The 13155-nt window shown below is 37.2% G+C and overlaps 6 non-coding genes across 6 annotated transcripts; all 6 read left to right on the top strand.

The window, feature by feature from the left end:
- The first annotated feature begins 463 nt into the window (after positions 1 to 463).
- TRNAL-CAG (transfer RNA leucine (anticodon CAG)) lies at positions 464 to 546 on the top strand. Its single transcript has one exon. It is a non-coding gene; the product is annotated as a tRNA-Leu (tRNA).
- Positions 547 to 1480: 934 nt separating this feature from the next.
- Positions 1481 to 1555, top strand: TRNAF-GAA (transfer RNA phenylalanine (anticodon GAA)). Its single transcript has one exon. It is a non-coding gene; the product is annotated as a tRNA-Phe (tRNA).
- A 2199-nt stretch (positions 1556 to 3754) lies between these two features.
- Positions 3755 to 3827, top strand: TRNAF-GAA (transfer RNA phenylalanine (anticodon GAA)). The gene has a single exon. It is a non-coding gene; the product is annotated as a tRNA-Phe (tRNA).
- A 1184-nt stretch (positions 3828 to 5011) lies between these two features.
- On the top strand, positions 5012 to 5094 carry TRNAL-CAG (transfer RNA leucine (anticodon CAG)). The gene has a single exon. It is a non-coding gene; the product is annotated as a tRNA-Leu (tRNA).
- Positions 5095 to 6028: 934 nt separating this feature from the next.
- TRNAF-GAA (transfer RNA phenylalanine (anticodon GAA)) lies at positions 6029 to 6101 on the top strand. Its single transcript has one exon. It is a non-coding gene; the product is annotated as a tRNA-Phe (tRNA).
- A 1185-nt stretch (positions 6102 to 7286) lies between these two features.
- Positions 7287 to 7369, top strand: TRNAL-CAG (transfer RNA leucine (anticodon CAG)). The gene has a single exon. It is a non-coding gene; the product is annotated as a tRNA-Leu (tRNA).
- The last annotated feature ends 5786 nt before the right edge of the window (positions 7370 to 13155 follow it).

Raw genomic sequence — 13155 nt, 5'->3', positions numbered from 1 at the left:
AGGAAAGCAGTTTCAGTTTCGTTTTTGAACGTTTTATTATGAGCCCTTAAAAGTGGCTTACTACCTCTGACCACGTTGTTGAGAGCAGTGACCTGGGCATCAGAAATGCTTCCTGGGGCGATCCCCATGCTGTGCCCATGTCATTTGAGCACTGTCACTATTGTTTTGGGCACTTGTTAGGCTTTTAAAAGACTGCCGGGGGTGTGACACCAAAAATGCTCGGGTCTCCCTTAGACTAACATTGGGCTCATTGCTCGGGTCGAGCACCCGAGTATCACGGCGAGCTCGGCCCAAGCTTCGAGCACCCGAGCATTTTAGTGATCGATCAACACTAGCTGTAACTAATAGGTTACGAATCAATATTAAAATAAAAGAAATCATGGCATATCTCCTTTCATCACAAGTAATGCTCATCTTTCTACTGCTTAGCTTAGAAAGAGTTAAATTACAAAAGCCAGAAGAAGTCAGGAGGGCCGAGTGGTCTAAGGTGCTGCATTCAGGTCGCAGTCTCTCCAGGAGGCGTGGGTTCGAATCCCACTTCTGACATTAGAATTTTCTTTCAAGAAATTGTACAGCTTCACTCCTGTTACTTATTAGTTTGGGGTTTGCTCTATTGGTGGCAATCTCAAATCGAAAACTAAAAGTGATGGGGCTTAGCAAAACCAATTCTCAATGTTGGCACTTTGGCAGTATTCCTTGGGGTCCTTGAGGCAAATCTTAAATGTGCTGAATTTGTGCTTTCACAAAAGACTTCTGGGAACATCAAATAGTTTCTTTGTGCATATGTTAGTTGTTGCTTTGGCATCGGAAAAATACTGTGGATAGGAAAATGGGAGGGACTATTTCATCTCTATGTGTTCTCTGTCCCTATTAGGGCAGAGTGTGAACCTCCTAAGGTGCTGTCGTGGAAGATTCCTAGAAACAGAATTACCAGTAAGTCTAATTTCAGATTTTTTTACCTCAGGCATCAATAGACTATATATATACTTAATAAACAAAAGCTAAAAGAGCAGATGAACATAGTTTAACAAGTCTGAAATGCGCATGTGATACTGACATCAAAGTTTCACCACATTTTGGGACAAATGTTTTCACTTTCAACATTAACAATCAGTAGAATATTTTCTCTAAATTTGCATCTCCTATCTTCACTCCAATTGTTTGCACCTAAGAAAAAATAAAGCTTGTTGCAACATTATGCTTACAAATTGTGTTCTATGCTCAATCATCACCTGTCCTAAAGAGACACAGTCAGAATTACCCTGGCGAATTGAGTAAATTTGAAAATGTAAAAAAAATGCAGAATTGCTGTTTTTTTCTATTCATTCACAAAGAATTAATTTATGTTCTTAAATATGTACGCAAAATAGCAGGACTTTCAAATATTGATAATTTTGCAAAAACAAGTCAAAGTAAAAATAAATACATCCAGTTGTGACATCTACAGTGTGTTGAACATTCCTGAATCTATATGTGTCTTTTCAAAATAGCTCAGTTGGGAGAGCGTTAGACTGAAGATCTAAAGGTCCCCGGTTCAATCCTGGGTTTTGGCAAAAGTTTTTTTCTTCACCCATTAAATTTTAAGCAGAAAATAAACAAGGAATATGGACTGACTGTTTACAGAGAATGTAAAAATCCTAATCATTATAACTATCTACAGGAAATAAAATGATAGAAACTTGAGAACTGAACACTTTTAACTTTTGAGGAAAATAAAATTTTTTGTAATTTTTCCTTCATTCTGGACGTCATCACTTAGTTTTATTTTAGTTTGACTTAGCTGTATGAGAATTTAAAGGAAACCTGATAGCTAATACGGGCAGCATGTATCAGACACTAGCTGAATGATTTCAGCCATTTATGTTTGACTATGAATCGCTGTGGCATTACTGAGACAAATATGCTTCAAAAATATGCCAGGAACAAAGCTGTTTGGGGAAAAAGCCAGGAAGGCAAAAAACACAAGCCCCAACTCAGGACCGTCATCTTTCATTCTAAAAATAGGGGTTTCTACGTTAATGGTAAGACAAAGAATCCACAGATTTGGCATTTCTCTAGCGAGGAGAGCCCACTTAAAATGTATGGGGTGCTTGTCTCCATAAGCACAAGCTGGGCACTAAACTGGCTTATTTGCAATTCTGGATGTTGCAGAGTGAAAACACCTGTTGGACAATAATAGTAATTGCTGGTGTTGATGAATTCATTGTGAGGAGTAATTTATAAAATGGGATCACTTTGGAGGGGTTTCTGCTGTTTTGGTACTTTTGGAACACCGCAAATGTCACCCTCAAAATATTCTTGCAAAATCTGCATTCGCAAAACCCAAATAGCGCTCTTACTTTCAAAGCCCTGCTGTGTGACCAAACAGTAGTTTCTGAAGACATATGGGGCATCACCGCATTTCAATGAAATTGTGCAACTTTAGATATTTTCACAAGAAAAACTAAATATATATTAACCTAAATTTACCATTAATATAAAGTACAATGTGTTACAAAATAACACTATCAGAATCACAGGGATATGTTAAGCATTCCAGTGTTATTGCCACATAAATTGATACATGTCAGATTTAAAAAACGGTGCTTGGTCATGAAGCTCAAAATTGGCTGTAACTAATAGGCTAGAAATAAATATTAAAATAAAAGAAATCATGGTATATTTCCTTTCATCACAAGTAATGCTCATCTTTCTACTGCTTAGCTTAGAAAGAGTTAAGTTACGAAAGCCAAAAGAAGTCAGGATGGCCGAGTGGTCTAAGGTGCTGCGTTCAGGTCGCAGTCTCTCCTGGAGGTGAGTTTTCGAATCCCACTTCTGACATTAGCATTTTCTTTCAAGAAATTGTACAGCTTCACTCCTGTTACTGATTAGTTGGGGGTCCGCTCTATTGGTGGCAATCTCAAATCGAAAATTAAAAGTGATGGGGCTTAGCAAAACCAATTCTCAACATTGGCACTTTGGCAGTATTCCTGGGGGTCTTTTAGGCAAATCTTAAATGTCCTGAAATTGTGCTTTCACAAAAGACTTCTGGGAAAATCAAATAGTTTCTTTGTGCATATGTTAGTTGTTGCTTTGGCATCGGAAAAATACTGTGGATAGGAAAATGGGAGGGACTATTTCATCTCTATGTGTTCTCTGTCCCTATTAGGGCAGAGAGTGAACCTCCTAAGGTGCTGTCGTGGAAGATTCCTAGAAACCGAATTACCAGTAAGTCTAATTTCAGATTTTTTTACCTCAGGCATCAATAGACTATATATATACTTAATAAACAAAAGCTAAAAGAGCAGATGAACATAGTTTAACAAGTCTGAAATGTGCATGTGATACTGACATCAAAGTTTCACCACATTTTGGGACAAATGTTTTCACTTTCAACATTAACAATCAGTAGAATATTTTCTCTAAATTTGCATCTCCTATCTTCACTCCAATTGTTTGCACCTAAGAAAAAAATAAAGCTTGATGCAACATTATGCTTACAAATTGTGTTTTATGCTCAATCATCACCTGTCCTACAGAGACACAGTCAGAATTACCCTGGCGAATTGAGTAAATTTGAAAATGTAAAAAAAATGCAGAATTGCTGTTTTTTTCTATTCATTCACAAAGAATTAATGTAAGTTCTTAAAATGTACGCAAAATAGCGGGACTTTCAAATATAGATAATCTTGCAAAAACAAGTCAAAGTAAAAATAAATACATCCAGTTGTGACATCTACAGTGTGTTGAACATTCCTGAATCTAAATGTGTCCTGCCGAAATAGCTCAGTTGGGAGAGTGTTAGACTGAACATCTAAAGGTTCCTGGTTCAATCCCGGGTTTCGGCAAAAGTTTTTTTCTTCACCCATTAAATTTTAAGCAGAAAATACACAAAGAATATGGACTGACTGTTTACAGAGAATGTAAAAATCCTAATCATTATAACTATCTACAGGAAATAAAATGATAGAAATTTGAGAACTGAACACTTAACTTTTGAGGAAAATAATATTTTTTGTAATTTTTCCTTCAATCTGGACGTCATCACTTTGTTTTATTTTAGTTTGACTTAGCTGTATGAGGATTTAAAGGAAACCTGATAGCTAATACTGGCAGGATGTATCAGACACTAGCTGAATGATTTCAGCCATTTATGTTTGACTATGAATCGCTGTGGCATTACTGAGACAAATATGCTTCAAAAATATGCCAGGAACAAAGCTGTTTGGGGAAAAAAGCCAGGAAGGCAAAAAACACAAGCCCCAACTCAGGACCGTCATCTTTCATTCTAAAAATAGGGGTTTCTACGTTAATGGTAAGACAAAGAATCCACAGATTTGGCATTTCTCTAGCGAGGAGAGCCCACTTAAAATGTATGGGGTGCTTGTCTCCATAAGCGCAAGCTGGGCACTAAACTGGCTTATTTGCAATTCTGGATGTTGCAGAGTGAAAACACCTGTTGAACAATAATAGTAATTGCCGGTGTTGATGAATTCATTGTGAGGAGTAATTTATAAAATGGGATCACTTTGGAGGGGTTTCTGCTGTTTTGGTACTTTTGGAACTCCGCAAATGTCACCCTCAAAATATTCTTGCAAAATCTGCATTCCCAAAACCCAAATAGCGCTCTTACTTTCAAAGCCCTGCTGTGTGACCAAACAGTAGTTTCTGAAGACATATGGGGCATCACCGCATTTCAATGAATTTGTGCAACTTTAGATATTTTCACAAGAAAAACTAAATATATATTGACCTAAATTTACCATTAATATAAAGTACAATGTGTTACAAAATAACACTATCAGAATCACGGGGATTTGTTAAGCATTCCAGTGTTATTGCCACATAAATTGATACATGTCAGATTTAAAAAAACGGTGCTTGGTCATGAAGCTCAAAATTGGCTGTAACTAATAGGTTACAAGTCAATATTAAAATAAAAGAAATCCTGGTTTATTTCCTTTTATCACAAGTAATGCTCATCTTTCTACTGCTTAGCTTTGAAAGAGTTAAATTACAAAAGCCAGAAGAAGTCAGGATGGCTGAGCGGTCAAAGGCACTGCGTTCAGGTCGCAGTCTCTCCTGGAGGCGTGGGTTCAAATCCCACTTCTGACATTAGAATTTTTTTTCAAGAAATTGTACAGCTTCACTCATTTTACTGATTAGTTGGGGGTCCGCTCTATTGGTGGCAATCTCAAATCGATAACTAAAAGTGATGGGGCTTAGCAAAACCAATTCTCAACGTTGGCACTTTGGCAATATTCCTTGGGGTCCTTGAGGCAAATCTTAAATGTCCTGAATTTGTGCTTTCACAAAAGACTTCAGGGAAAATCAAATAGTTTCATTGTGCATATGTTAGTTGTTGCTTTGGCATCGGAAAAATACTGTGGATAGGAAAATGGGAGGGACTATTTCATCTCTATGTGTTCTCTGTCCCTATTAGGGCAGAGAGTGAACCTCCTAAGGTGCTGTCGTGGAAGATTCCTAGAAACCGAATTACCAGTAAGTCTAATTTCAGATTTTTTTACCTCAGGCATCAATAGACTATATATATACTTAATAAACAAAAGCTAAAAGAGCAGATGAACATAGTTTAACCAGTCTGAAATGTGCATGTGATACTGACATCAAAGTTTCACCACATTTTGGGACAAATGTTTTCACTTTCAACATTAACAATCAGTAGAATATTTTCTCTAAATTTGCATCTCCTATCTTCACTCCAATTGTTTGCACCTAAGAAAAAAATAAAGCTTGATGCAACATTATGCTTACAAATTGTGTTTTATGCTCAATCATCACCTGTCCTACAGAGACACAGTCAGAATTACCCTGGCGAATTGAGTAAATTTGAAAATGTAAAAAAAATGCAGAATTGCTGTTTTTTTCTATTCATTCACAAAGAATTAATGTAAGTTCTTAAAATGTACGCAAAATAGCGGGACTTTCAAATATAGATAATCTTGCAAAAACAAGTCAAAGTAAAAATAAATACATCCAGTTTTGACATCTACAGTGTGTTGAACATTCCTGAATCTAAATGTGTCCTGCCGAAATAGCTCAGTTGGGAGAGCGTTAGACTGAAGATCTAAAGGTTCTTGGTTCAATCCCGGGTTTCGGCAAAAGTTTTTTTCTTCACCCATTAAATTTTAAGCAGAAAATAAACAAAGAATATGGACTGACTGTTTACAGAGAATGTAAAAATCCTAATCATTATAACTATCTACAGGAAATAAAATGATAGAAACTTGAGAACTGAACACTTTTAACTTTTGAGGAAAATAATATTTTTTGTATTTTTTCCTTCAATCTGGACGTCATCACTTTGTTTTATTTAAGTTTGACTTAGCTGTATGAGGATTTAAAGGAAACCTGATAGCTAATACTGGCAGGATGTATCAGACACTAGCTGAATGATTTCAGCCATTTATGTTTGACTATGAATCGCTGTGGCATTACTGAGACAAATATGCTTCAAAAATATGCCAGGAACAAAGCTGTTTGGGGAAAAAGCCAGGAAGGCAAAAAACACAAGCCCCAACTCAGGACCATCATCTTTCATTCTAAAAATAGGGGTTTCTACGTTAATGGTAAGACAAAGAATCCACAGATTTGGCATTTCTCTAGCGAGGAGAGCCCACTTAAAATGTATGGGGTGCTTGTCTCCATAAGCGCAAGCTGGGCACTAAACTGGCTTATTTGCAATTCTGGATGTTGCAGAGTGAAAACACCTGTTGAACAATAATAGTAATTGCCGGTGTTGATGAATTCATTGTGAGGAGTAATTTATAAAATGGGATCACTTTGGAGGGGTTTCTGCTGTTTTGGTACTTTTGGAACTCCGCAAATGTCACCCTCAAAATATTCTTGCAAAATCTGCATTCCCAAAACCCAAATAGCGCTCTTACTTTCAAAGCCCTGCTGTGTGACCAAACAGTAGTTTCTGAAGACATATGGGGCATCACCGCATTTCAATGAAATTGTGCAACTTTAGATATTTTCACAAGAAAAACTAAATATATATTGACCTAAATTTACCATTAATATAAAGTACAATGTGTTACAAAATAACACTATCAGAATCACGAGGATTTGTTACGCATTCCAGTGTTATTGACACATAAATTGATACATGTCAGATTTAAAAAAACGGTGCTTGGTCATGAAGCTCAAAATTGGCAGTAACTAATAGGTTACAAGTCAATATTAAAATAAAAGAAATCCTGGTATATTTCTTTTTATCACAAGTAATGCTCATCTTTCTACTGCTTAGCTTTGAAAGAGTTAAATTTCAAAAGCCAGAAGAAGTCAGGATGGCCGAGCGGTCTAAGGCACTGCGTTCAGGTCGCAGTCTCTCCTGGAGGCGTGGGTTCGAATCCCACTTCTGACATTAGAATTTTCTTTCAAGAAATTGTACAGCTTCACTCCTTGTACTGATTAGTTGGGGGTCCGCTCTATTGGTGGCAATCTCAAATCGATAACTAAAAGTGATGGGGCTTAGCAAAACCAATTCTCAACGTTGGCACTTTGGCAGTATTCCTTGGGGTCCTTGAGGCAAATCTTAAATGTCCTGAATTTGTGCTTTCACAAAAGACTTCAGGGAAAATCAAATAGTTTCTTTGTGCATATGTTAGTTGTTGCTTTGGCATCGGAAAAATACTGTGGATAGGAAAATGGGAGGGACTATTTCATCTCTATGTGTTCTCTGTCCCTATTAGGGCAGAGAGTGAACCTCCTAAGGTGCTGTCGTGGAAGATTCCTAGAAACCGAATTACCAGTAAGTAGAGATGAGCGTTGTTCTACTCTAACTGTTCGCCAGTCTCAAATTCAAGCTGTTTTGGGCGGTGTTCGAGCCGTTCGACGAACACGAACGATTTGAGAAAAATTCGGCTGTTCGAGGTTATGTTCAATAACTGTTCGTGCACCAAAATCATAACTGGATTTTTTCTCAGTAATGATGAAAATTAATGTTAATACGCAGTTTGAGTGTACAGCGGGGTGGGGGGAGGGGAAGGGGATGGATCTCTGCAGGAACAATGAAGATCTCCATTTTTTTTTCTCTTTCCTGCATTTACAGTGGGGAGGTGCAATCTGTCAGCCTATCAGCAGCGCACACACGGAGCGAAGTGCTTTTTTTCACACAAGCAAGGGCATGTGTCATTGGCAGAGTATGTCACATTTCCTTGCCCTATAAGACCAAGCCATTTTCCCCGTCGTCACCATTTTCTCACTGCTGCAGCTGCGTGTTAGACGGCACCGCTGTTGCTGTGTGCGCTATACCTTGTTAATTTCAAGCCAATTTTCGCACAAATCTACAGATAGCATGGGAGTAGGGAATAGTTGTGATTGCAGTCCTTTTAAGGACTAGGTTACAGCATTTCCTACGACTTTTATCAGGCAGGTCTGTGCTATTAAATAGATAGATTGTGGGAGTAAAGACTAATTGTAATTGCAGTCCTTTTCAGTACTAGGTTACATCAGTTCCTATCAGTTTTTGCCAGGCAGGTCTGTGCCAGTGCTGTGCAAGTTTTTTTCACAGCATTTGGCTGAATCTAGCAAAGCTAATCCTTTTTGGTCTATTGCAGAGTGTGTTAGTCAGTGGAGTAGCCTATCTGTGTTGCAAGATATACCACCTGTGTATAGAATACCAATTTTTTACTGCACCTAGTGAAGTAAAATCTTTTGCGCATAGCATCATTCTATTAGTCCATCTATACTGACCTCCATCAGGTTGCAAATTGAATATAATTTTTTTCTGCATCTAGCTCTGAAAAAATATTTGGGCTTCTAGCAGTGTGTGGGACTTGTTCTATTAGTCCATCTATACTGACCTCCATCAGGTTGCAAACTGAATATAGTTTTTTTCTGCATCTAGCTCTGAAAAAATATTTGGCCTTCTAGCAGTGTGTGGGACTTTCTCTATTAGTCCATCTATACTGACCTCCATCAGGTTGCAAATTAAAAATAATTTATAACTGCATCTAGCTCTGAAAAAATATTTGGCCTTCTAGCAGTGTGTGGGACTTTCTCTATTAGTCCATCTATACTGACCTCCATCAGGTTGCAAATTAAAAATAATTTTTAGTCTGCATCTAGCTCTGAAAAAATATTTGGCCTTCTAGCAGTGTGTGGGACTTTCTCTATTAGTCCATCTATACTGACCTCCATCAGGTTGCAAACTGAATAAAAAATTTTTCTGCATCTACCTCTGAAAAAATATTGGGCTTCTAGCTGTGTGTGGGACTTGTTCTATTAATCCATCTCTACAGACCTCCATCAGGTTGCAAACTGAATATAATTTTTTTCTGCATCTACCTCTGAAAAAATATTTGGGCTTCTAGCTGTGTGTGGGACTTGTTCTATTAGTCCATCTATACTGACCTCCATCAGGTTGCAAACTGAATATAATTTTTTTTCTGCATCTAGCTCTGAAAAAATATTTGGCCTTCTAGCAGTGTGTGGGACTTTCTCTATTAGTCCATCTATACTGACCTCCATCAGGTTGCAAATTAAAAATAATTTATAACTGCATCTAGCTCTGAAAAAATATTTGGCCTTCTAGCAGTGTGTGGGACTTTCTCTATTAGTCCATCTATACTGACCTCCATCAGGTTGCAAATTAAAAATAATTTTTAGTCTGCATCTAGCTCTGAAAAAATATTTGGCCTTCTAGCAGTGTGTGGGACTTTCTCTATTAGTCCATCTATACTGACCTCCATCAGGTTGCAAACTGAATAAAATTTTTTTCTGCATCTACCTCTGAAAAAATATTGGGCTTCTAGCTGTGTGTGGGACTTGTTCTATTAATCCATCTCTACAGACCTCCATCAGGTTGCAAACTGAATATAATTTTTTTCTGCATCTATCTCTGAAAAAATATTTGGGCTTCTAGCTGTGTGTGGGACTTGTTCTATTAGTCCATCTATACTGACCTCCATCAGGTTGCAAACTGAATATAATTTTTTTTCTGCATCTAGCTCTGAAAAAATATTTGGCATTCTAGCAGTGTGTGGGACTTTCTCTATTAGTCCATCTATACTGACCTCCATCAGGCTGCAAATTAAAAATAATTTTTATTTGCAACTAGCTCTGAAAAAATATTTGGCCTTCTAGCAGTGTGTGGGACTTTATTAGTCCATCTATACTGACCTCCATCAGGTTGCAAATTAAAAATATTTTTTTGTCTGCATCTATCTCTGAAAAAATATTTGGCCTTCTAGCAGTGTGTGGGAGTTTCTCTAATAGTCCATCTATACTGACCTCCATCAGGTTGCAAATTCAAAATAATTTTTTGTCTGCATCTAGCTCTGAAAAAATATTTGGCCTTCTAGCAGTGTGTGGGACTTTCTCTATTAGTCCATCTATACTGACCTCTATCAGGTTACAAATTAAAAATAATTTTTTGTCTGCATCTAGCTCTGAAAAAATATTTGGCCTTCTAGCAGTGTGTGGGACTTTCTCTATTAGTCCATCTATACTGACCTCCATCAGGTTGCAAACTGAATATATTTTTTTTCTGCATCTACCTCTGAAAAAATATTGGGCTTCTAGCTGTGTGTGGTACTTGTTCTATTAATCTATCTATACGGACCTCCATCAGGTTGCAAACTGAATATACATTTTTTCTGCATCTACCTCTGAAAAAATATTTGGGCTTTTAGCTGTGTGTGGGACTTGTTCTATTAGTCCACCTATACTGACCTCCATCAGGTTGCAAACTGAATATAATTTTTTTCTGCATCTAGCTCTGAAAAAATATTTGGCCTTCTAGCAGTGTGTGATACTTTCTCTATTATTCCATCTATACTGACCTCCATCAGGTTGCAAATTAAAAATAATTTTTTGTCTGCATCTAGCTCTGAAAAAATATTTGGCCTTCTAGCAGTGTGTGGGACTTTCTCTATTAGTCCATCTATACTGACCTCCATCAGGTTGCAAATTCAAAATAATTTTTTGTCTGCATCTAGCTCTGAAAAAATATTTGGCCTTCTAGCAGTGTGTGGGACTTTCTCTATTAGTCCATCTATACTGACCTCGATCAGGTTGCAAATTCAAAATTATTTTTTGTCTGCATCTAGCTCTGAAAAAATATTGGGCTTCTAGCTGTGTGTGGGACTTGTTCTATTAATCAATCTATACAGACCTCCATCAGGTTGCAAACTGAATATAATTTTTTTCTGCATCTACCTCTGAAAAAATATTTGGGCTTCTAGCTGTGTGTGGGACTTGTTCTATTAGTCCATCTATACTGACCTCCATCAGGTTGCAAACTGAATATAATTTTATTCTGCATCTAGCTCTGAAAAAATATTTGGCCTTCTAGCAGTGTGTGGGACTTTCTCTATTAGTCCATCTATACTGACCTCCATCAGGCTGCAAATTAAAAATAATTTTTATTTGCAACTAGCTCTGAAAAAATATTTGGCCTTCTAGCAGTGTGTGGGACTTTCTCTATTAGTCCATCTATACTGACCTCCATCAGGTTGCAAATTAAAAATAATTTTTTGTCTGCATCTAGCTCTGAAAAAATATTTGGCCTTCTAGCAGTGTGTGGGACTTTCTCTATTAGTACATCTATACTGACCTCGATCAGGTTGCAAATTCAAAATTATTTTTTGTCTGCATCTAGCTCTGAAAAAATATTTGGCCTTCTAGCAGTGTGTGGGACTTTCTCTATTAGTCCATCTATACTGACCTCCATCAGGCTGCAAATTAAAAATAATTTTTTTCTGCATCTACCTCTGAAAAAATATTTGGGCTGCTAGCTGTGTGTAGGACTTGTTCTATTAGTCCATCTATACTGACCTCCATCAGGTTGCAAATTAAAACGAATTTTTATCTGCATCTACAGTACCTCTGAAAAAATATTTGGGCTTCTACCTGTGTTTGGGACTTGTTGTATTAGTCCATCTATACTGACCTCCATTAGGTTGCAAACTGAATATATTTTTTTCCTGCATCTACCTCTGAAAAAATATTGGGCTTCTAGCTGTGTGTGGGTCTTGTTCTATTAATCCATCTATACTGACCTCCATCAGGTTGCAAACTGAATATAATTTTTTTCTTCATCTAGCTCTGAAAAAATATTTGGCCTTCTAGTAGTGTGTCGGACTTTCTCTATTAGTCCATCTATACTGACCTCCATCAGGTTGCAAACTGAATATAATTTTTTTCTGCATCTAGCTCTGAAAAAATATTTGGCCTTCTAGTAGTGTGTCGGACTTTCTCTATTAGTCCATCTATACTGACCTCCATCAGGTTGCAAATTAAAACTAATTTTTATCTGCATCTACAGTACCTCTGAAAAAATATTTGGGCTTCTAGCTGTGTGTGGGACTTGTTGTATTAGTCCATCTATACTGACCTCCATCAGGTTTCAAACTGAATATATTTTTTTCTGCATCTACCTCTGAAAAAATATTGGGCTTCTAGCTGTGTGTGGGACTTGTTGTATTAGTCCATCTATACTGACCTCCATCAGGTTGCAAACTGAATATATTTTTTTCTGCATCTACCTCTGAAAAAATATTGGGCTTCTAGCTGTGTGTGGGTCTTGTTCTATTAATCCATCTATACTGACCTCCATCAGGTTGCAAACTGAATATAATTTTTTTCTGCATCTAGCTCTGAAAAAATATTTGGCCTTCTAGTAGTGTGTCGGACTTTCTCTATTAGTCCATCTATACTGACCTCCATCAGGTTGCAAACTGAATATATTTATTTCTGCATCTACCTCTGAAAAGATATTGGGCTTCTAGCTGTGTGTGGGACTTGTTGTATTATTCCATCTATACTGACCTCCATCAGGTTGCAAACTGAATATATTTTTTTCTGCATCTCCCTCTGAAAAAATAATGGGCTTCTAGCTTTGTGTGGGTCTTGTTCTATTAATCCATCTATACTGACCTCCATCAGGTTGCAAACTGAATATATTTTTTTCTGAATCTACCTCTGAAAAAATATTGGGCTTCTAGCTGTGTGTGGGTCTTGTTCTATTAATCCATCTATACTGACCTCCATCAGGTTGCAAACTGAATATAATTTTTTTCTGTATCTAGCTCTGAAAAAATATTTGGCCTTCTAGCAGTGTGTCGGACTTTCTCTATTAGTCCATCTATACTGACCTCCATCAAGTTGCAAACTGAATATATTTTTTTCTGCATCTACCTCTGAAAA

The sequence above is a fragment of the Phyllobates terribilis genome, unplaced genomic scaffold, assembly GCF_046119375.1.
Source record: "Phyllobates terribilis strain yellow unplaced genomic scaffold, ASM4611937v1 Scaffold_12__6_contigs__length_324123572, whole genome shotgun sequence".
Lineage (NCBI taxonomy): Eukaryota > Metazoa > Chordata > Amphibia > Anura > Dendrobatidae > Phyllobates > Phyllobates terribilis.
Note: the sequence above shows the minus strand (reverse complement) of the source record. Positions and strands in the feature narration are given on the sequence as shown.